The 8,454-nt window shown below is 39.0% G+C and overlaps 1 pseudogene across 1 annotated transcript; it reads right to left on the bottom strand.

Moving 5' to 3' along the window:
- Positions 1-4,662: 4,662 nt before the first annotated feature.
- LOC116542373 lies at positions 4,663-7,742 on the bottom strand (annotated as a pseudogene). Its single transcript, XR_004265196.1, has one exon. The product of XR_004265196.1 is annotated as a ribonucleoside-diphosphate reductase subunit M2 pseudogene (transcript).
- Between the last annotated feature and the right edge of the window lie 712 nt (positions 7,743-8,454).

The raw sequence follows: 8,454 nt of genomic DNA, 5'->3' as shown, positions 1-8,454 counted from the left end.
GATAAGAACTCATTTCTGAAATAAAACCTATGAATGTGTAGAATGTAGAAATGCCTTCATTTACATGATATTTGCTCCAAGACCCATGATAATACACAATGGAGATAGACCTTATAAATACAAGAAAGCACATTGGATTGGAACCCTAGCAGATTACCAAATACAGAAAAGTTTACAGTTTTAAGAATTTCTTCAACATTGTTGTGAAAACTTTCCTTAGAGGGAAATCCTACTAATGTTCATAAATTGAAAAGCCTGATGCAAATTCATTCTTGTATAATCTTCAAAAAGGTACATAAGTAAATGTTATACTACTTCTATTTTGTTTCTCAGTGATTCTTCATTTGAGTGTCTCTCTGTACTTACTTCCGCTTCTTTTGCAAGAAAACATTGAGGTTACAATTTTATAGATACGTTTTAAACAATATTATATGCATTTAATAGGCAGTATTTTTTTGTTAAGTCAGGTATCAACACTTTTCACTAGTTATTTAAAAATATCACACTGAGCTACTAGAATGACTCCAAATTCTGTTTTGAAACACATGCAGGTGGGTTCCTATCCTAATGTCCAAACGGGGTATGGCTGCTTGCAGTCCATTCTGAATCCAGCACCCCAAGTTTGGGATGAGGAGAAAGGTGACAGCCTCCTCTGTACTTGTGCAGCTGACTCGGGGCTCATTCTTGAACATTCCATTGCACAACTCAGACTTCATGCTCACTCCCCCAAGGCACTGCAATAGTGATCAGATGACAGAAATGATGGATGCCATTTATTAGCTGTCACTATTACAGGGCAGGAATACTCTGTACAACTCCAATGGTAGAAAGATCAGAGAGAGACATCTTGGCTAAACTAAACTCATTTTATGAGATGCCTTCTGGCAGGATGCCGGCCTTACAGTGTTTCTCCTGAGTTGAGTTAGAAATGAAACCCCAAGGTGCTCAGCATCTGTCACCCCTGGCCACAACAGAATGTGGGGATGAGTTGAATGCACTGAAAGGGGAAACAGGCTGGAAGCAGCCCTCTGCTGCATGATTATTCACCTGTCCTGGCCAAACGTTTTGTTTTTGTTTCTGTTTTTTTGAGACAGGGTCACCCAGGCTAAAGTGCAGTGGCATGATCCTAGCTCACAGCAGACTCAACCTCCCAGGCTCAAGTAACCCATGCACCTAAGCCTTTCAAGGCTTGGAACTACAGGCTCATGCCACTCAGCTGGGAGATTTTTAAAAATTCTTTTTGTAGAGACAGGGTCTCACTTTTTGCCCAGGCTGGTGTTAAACTCCTGTGATCAAGTGGATACTCCCATCTGGGCCTCCCAAAGTGCTGGTATTACAGACATAAGCCACTGTATCCAGCACTTGGTCAAATGTGTAAATACAGAACTAGAGTAATCTTATCACTCTCATAGTAATCACTGTAAAGACTTAATTGTATAAAAACAATACCTCAACAGCACATTTGGTTTCTTGCTTTTAAAGTTTCAATGTTTTATCCACTGGCTACGTCTACAAATGCTTGAAGTTCTCTGGTATGGAAAGCAGTTAGGATATAAGCAGATATGTGGTTTTCTCATTGGTTTCACTGAAAACCCAGCTGAAACTACTTCCAACATTAATTTCCTATTCATATAACCACAAGGCTATAATGGGAATGTCAATCAGATATGTGAATAATCAGCTGACCAGGACTTAATTTACTATAGGACTATATGCACTTCATAACCTCTTTTCTGTATTTCCATAAACATATTTTAACTGTGTAAAATATGGTATTTCACAGAATGATCAAGTTTATTAATAGTAGTTATTGAAGAAAACAATTATCCCTACAGAGTATGTATCTTCTTAGTTTTGGTTGTTTTTTAAATGGCTGAATAGTGTACCCTTTACAAGCACAACAAATTTTCAGACTAGAAGCTGCTCAGTTTAACATATATGTATGTGAGTGTGTGTATGTGTATATATATAAGTTGTTTATCAATAATGTCTTTAAATTTTATTTCAATCGTTTTTGAGGAACGGGTGGTTTTGGTTACATGGATAATTTCTTTAGGAGTGACATCGGAGCTTCTGGTTCACCTACCACTTGAGCAGTGTACCCAATATGTAATCTTTAACCCATCACCTCCCTTCCAACCTTCCTCCCTAGTCCCCAAAGGCCACTGTATCATTTTATGACTTTGGATTCTCATGAAGAACACATGATATTTGGTTTTCCATTCCTGAGTTACTTCACTTAGAATAACGTCCAGCTCCATCCAAGTTGCTGTGAAGGCCATTATTTCATTCTGTTATGGCTTAGCAGTATTCCACGGTATATATATTCCAAATTTTCTTTACCCATTAATTGATGGGCATTGAGGCTGGTTCCACATTTTTACAATTGCAAACTGTGCTGCTATTAACAAGCATGTGCATTTGACTTTTTCATATGACTTCTTTTCCTTTGGGTAGATACCCAGTGTGAGATTGTTGGATTGAATGGCAGTACTGTTTTCCACAGTGGTTGTACAAGTTTACATTCCCATCAGCAGTGTAAGTGTTCCCTTTTGACCAAATCCATACCAGCATAGATGATTTTTTGATTTTTTAATTATGGCCCATTCTTGTAGGAGTAAGGTGGTATTACATTGTGGTTTTAATTTGCATTTCCCTGATAATTAGTGATGCTTCTGAAGACAAATACATCCTAACAAGACTAACAGATGTTGGAAAGTTTGAAGAAAAATCTGATAGACACTAATTTTTAAAAGGTTCAATTTACAGTCAAAAAGAGACCATCATAAATAATCAACAGCAGAGGGACAAGATATTTGTCCATTGAACACTTTGTTGTAATGTTTTTCAATCTCCAAAGATTGTGAGCATAGCTCCTCTTCAGAGCATAGCTCCTGATACTTCTGCGTTCACAAACGGCACTATGTAAAACTGGTCATCTTGGGGCTGGCCTCTGTCATCACTGCCTCTGGAGCTCATATCTGTGGACACCTGCACATTTCCCTGTGTATTCTCTGACCTTGGAACTAGAGCTAGAGCCCCACCAGATTAGCTGCAGGTCTTGAGGTCAATCTAACTGCCACTATAGTGAAGCTGAGTGTTCATTATTACAAATTTTGCTCCCTTCAAGAAACCAGTTTACAAGCTGGGCACAGTGGCTCATGCCTTTAATCCCAGCACTTTGGGAGGCTAAGATGGGTGGGTCATCTGAAGTTGGGAGTTCGAGATCAGCGTGACCCATGGAGAAACAACATGGAGAAACCCCTGAAGAGGGAAATTAAATAATAACAATAGTGGTCTGTAATTGCTACATAATAAACTTTACTCTGTTGTGTTCAATATAAAACCTAACCCCCAGCTCTGCTTGAAATTAACTAACTCCCTATAAAATCTACCTTAACTACTCTCCCCACTTTCTCAGCAAAGTTCCCGGGCATCTCAAGACTCCCATTTTTCTTGCAGACCAGCTGCAAGGTCACAGGGTAATATAACACCCAAAGAATGTGCAATGTGTTTCTCAGAATGTGATTTTCAAACGTAAAGTATATCACAAGACATGTCACAAGTTAACTGTTCTTTCCTCTGGCTTCTGTAAACCTGTAATCTGCTATGTTATCCTGGCTGTATAACAAATCAAGCACTGTCTTTGTTAGGCTCTCAGCCTTGGGATTCAATCCGCTGAGCTGGTGGCTACCTTAATAAAATCCTCCTCTTTCACCCATTGGTCTCTCCAGTCTCCTGAATATTATGCAACACCCTATCTCTACTAAAAATAGAAAACTAGCCTGGTGTGGTGGCACATGCCTGTAATCCCAGCTACTCAGGAGGCTGAGGCAGGAGAACTGCTTGAACCCAGAAGGCGGAGGTTGCAGTGAGCCAAGATCATGCCATTGCACATTGTTGCCTAGGTAACAAGAGCAAAACTCTGTCTCAACAAAAAAAAAAAAAAAAAAAAAAGGTAAGAAACCAGTTTACAGATTGATGACAGTAGTGATTAAGAGAACTTTAGCTTCTGCAACTTTCAAATGACATTCATTTTCTGTTAAATCCTTTACTAAAATGGCTACTAGCAACATCACCATGACAACTCAGTTTATACTACTGGCAAAGTGGTAACTTAGCAGCCATTTGAACAGCAACCAACCATCACTAGTCTCTTCTTGGTTACAAGAAGCCTCATTTCAATTGTAAATATACACTGTGTTAATTCTGAATGAAAGTCTTTAAAAATTTTGGAGTGTACATTGTAGGTGTACGTATTTATGGGGTATATAAAATTATTTGATACAGGCCTATAATGTGGCATAATCACAGCAGGGTAAATGGAAAATCCATCGCACCTCAAGCATGTATCCTTTTATTTTGTTTTTTTTTAAATAAATAATTCAATTACACTTTTTTAGTTACTGTAAAATGTACAATTAAATAATTCTTGACTGTTGTCACCCTGTTGTGCTACCAAATACTAGATGTTATTTATTCTTTCTTTTTTTCTTTAACATAAGAACACTTTTATTTTAATCACTTAACACTTGTGTAGTATTCAATTTTGAGACTGAAACACTTGTTTCCCTTTCAACCGATTGGGAAACAGTATGAGTTGGCATGGCAGAAGTTAATCCTCACATTATTCAGCTAATGAGACAGAATCCTAAAACCTGATTCTAACTTCTGCCTGTATCCCACAATGCAAGGCAAAGCCTTTCTTTATTTTAATGTTATATAAGTATAAGGACCATATAATCTGGATTCATTAACTTTAGGTAACAATAACTTAAAAGCTAGGGAAAGGTATACAGAGATTTAAAAATTAACTATACAATAAATGATGAAACCTAACAACAGAACACAACAATGTTCAAATAGTGAATACAATTAACAAATGGGGGCAAAAGGTCAACATTTATCTTGCATCATCTTTCAAGCAATGTCTCAGCTTTTTTCTCTCAAACATAAAGGCGGATTAATTCAAAGTGGCCCTATTAAAAATATTTGTTTGTTTCCTTCTGAAATTAATATTTGAATGGAAACTGTATTAATAACTCATGGCTTCTCCTAAATATAAACACAGGTTTTCTTTTCTCTCAAACATAAAGACAGATTAATTCAAAGTAGCCCTATTAAGAATATTAGTTTTCTTACGAAATGAATATTTGAATGGAAACTGTATTTATAACTCATGGTTTCCTACTGAAGCTTAAGATTCCCCTTGATGATGGTCAGATTTAGGCAATGCTAAAATAAGACACTGGGCAATTATTTCAAAGTATGAACTACAGCAAAATCTAAAAAAGGACATGTATAATTTAAAAGTTTCTAATTTAAAAAACATAGTAAATATAAATGAATTAACTCACACAACCTACTTACATACAAACAAAACTAGAATAAACAACAATTTTGCCGCTTAACAGGAGCAAGATCTTAGGTGGGTCATTTTGTTTAAGGATGATTTGAAATTTTACAATACTACCACAGCTCCCACATATGAAAACTCTTCAAGAATCTTATCAACTAGAAGTTGGGGAAACTACAGTGACAAATAAAATGAAACGGCTTCTCACCCATATGAAGGCCCAGATCATGCCTAAATTTCTAGGGATTTAACTTAAGAAGCTCCTTGCCCTGAGAGATTCCTTGATCCCACAACACTCTACTCAGATGGGGCAGAGAATCCCAGAACACTATCCAAGCCACAGGGGAAACACACAACCCATCTTGTATCTGGCACTAACAGACTAATATCTAGCTATACACAGTATTGACTTTAAAGTTGGTTAATGAGTATTTTAATTCATTAAAATAAAAGTTAGAATTACATGCTGAGTCTATACAAGTTTAACTTACTTTAGTCCCTTAGTGAATTGTGAATTGGCTCCTGTTAGTGGTCAGGAGAATGCTTTGTGTTTGGTGTAGAAACCAAATAAATCAAGCTATTATCATCTTTTGAGTACAAACAATGTTTATTTGTAAAGTGCCAGTTTTATACTTAAGTAAACATTAAAATCTGCATTGAAGCAGTGAGACTGCATCTTTCCACTGCCTGTGCTGGTTAAATGAAATGTTTAATCCTGCTGTGTCAAGCTCACTAGAAGCTCACCCCTCATTTTAAAGCCAAGAAGACTATGGTAAGTCACAGCCAGCCAGCCTGCTAGCAAAAGGTGATAGCACCAGCATTATAAATAAACAGGACTGGCTGTGAGGTAGCTACAGTTTTAAAGATGATGTTAATGAACATCATGGACAATGCATGGTGTAGCTAGTTGGTAACACTTCGGCTGATTTTTTCATGAGATGGAAAAAAAAATCAGCAAAATAAAGGCACATCTTCAGTTCATTTAGAAATCAGCACCCAAGGTAAAAGAATTCTCTGTTGGACTTGACATCACTCCCATCCTCTGATACTCGCCTACTCTCTTCTCAAAGAAGTTAGTCTTTCCTTCCAGTGAAATATTCTCCATAAAGTCAAATGGATTCTCTACTCTGAAAACCTTGCTAAAACCCAGTTCCAGCATGTCTGTCTGCCACAAACTCAATGTATTGCTTCATTAGAGTGCAATTCATCCCAATGAGCTCCACAGGCAAGGCCTCAGTAAGAAACTCTTGTTCTATCCGAACAGCATTGATAGTTATTTCTCCTACTCTCTCTGATGGTTTGTGTACTAGGTGTTTGAACATCAGGCAAGCAAAATGTGAGTGTAAACCCTCATCTCTGCTAATAAGTTCATGAGAAAATGTGAGGCCAGGCATCAGTCCTCATTTCTTGAGCCAGAATATGGATGCAAAAGAACCAGAAAAGAAGATGCCTTCCACTGCAGCAAAGGCTACAACGCGTTCACCATAGGTAGCCTCTTTGTCCCCAATCCAGCGCAAGGCCCAATCTGCCTTTTTGTTGTCACAAGGCATCATTTCAATGGCATTGAAGAGAAATTCCCTTTCATTGGGATCTTTTATGTAAGTGTCAATAAGGAGACCATACATTTCAGAATGTATGTTTTCCATGGCAATTTGGAAGCCATAGAAACAGCAGCCTTCTGTAATCTGAAGTTCTTGGCTAAATCGCTCCACCAAGTTTTCATTTACTATGCCATCACTTGCTGCAAGGAAAGCCAGAACGTGAGATATAAAGTATCTCTCCTCAGGCTTCAGGGATTCCCAGTGCCGAATGTCCTTGGACAGGTCTACCTCCTCAGCGGTCCAGAAGGAGGCCTCCGCCTTCTTATGCATCTGCCAGATGTTGTGGTACTCGATGGGGAAAATGACAAAGCGGCGAGGGTTTTCTCTTAGCAGCGGCTCATCCTCCACGCCAGGGGCGGCTGCTCTAGTTTTTGGCTTAGCGGGTTCCTGGAATATCCTCCTCGCGGTCTTGCTGGCCAGGACGCGGGTCCCATTCAGCACTGGGGGCGTGTTCTCCTTGTCTACCAGGCTGAGACCCTTCAGCGGCGAGAGCTGCAGCTGCTGCAGGTCCGTGATGGACGCAAGCAGGACGCAGACGGAGAGCATGGTGGCGGTGCGAGGAAGGAGAGCTGGCAATTGGGCCGGGAGGCTGGGAAGGGGCACAGGGCGTTATTTATTCTTTCTAACCAAATGTGTGCACCTATTAACCATCACCCCTTACTCCTCTCATCCTCCATACTACTTTTGCCAGCAGCTGCAAACAATTCTCCTACTCTATATCTTCATGAGTTAAATTGTTTTAATTTTTAGTTCCCACAAATAAGTGAGAATGGGTGAATTTTGTCTTTTTGTGTCTGGCTTATTTCACTTAACATTTCCATCCATGTTGTTGCAAATAACAGGATCTCATTCTCTTTTATGCTTGAATAGTGCTCCATTGTGTATATGAACCATTTTCTTTAGCCACTCATCTGTTGATGAATACTCAGAATGCTTCCAAATCTTGGCTGTTGTGAATAGTGCTGCAACATACATGAGAGGCAGGTATCTCTCTGATATACTGATTTCCTTTCTTTTCGATTTATACCCAGCAGTGAGATTCCTGGACCATATGGTGGCTCTATTTTTAGTTCTGAGGACCTGCGAACTGTTCTCCGTAGTGGCTGTATTTAAATTACATTCCCACTGACGGTGTACAAGGGTTACCTTCACTCTACATCCTCGCCAGCACTTGTTATTACCTGTTTTTACAATAAGAGCCATTTTAAGTACGGTCAGATGATCTCTCATTGTACTTTTGATTTGCATTTCTCTGAACATCAACGATATTGATGTTGAGTATCTTTTCATATGCCTGTTTCCCATTGGTATGCCTTTCTTAAGGAGTTTTCAAACAGGTCTCACTTTGTCAATCAAGTTGGAGTGCAGTGGCAGAATCACAGCTCACTGCAGCCTTGACCTCCCAGGCTCAGGTAATTTTTGCACCTAAGCTTCCTAAACAGCTGAAATTACAGGCACATGCCACCAAGCCTGCCTAATGTGTCCTCTTTTCATAAA

The sequence above is a fragment of the Sapajus apella genome, unplaced genomic scaffold (assembly GCF_009761245.1).
Source record: "Sapajus apella isolate SASKATOON/1434 unplaced genomic scaffold, GSC_monkey_1.0 scaffold167, whole genome shotgun sequence".
Classification (NCBI taxonomy): domain Eukaryota; kingdom Metazoa; phylum Chordata; class Mammalia; order Primates; family Cebidae; genus Sapajus; species Sapajus apella.
Note: the sequence above shows the minus strand (reverse complement) of the source record. Positions and strands in the feature narration are given on the sequence as shown.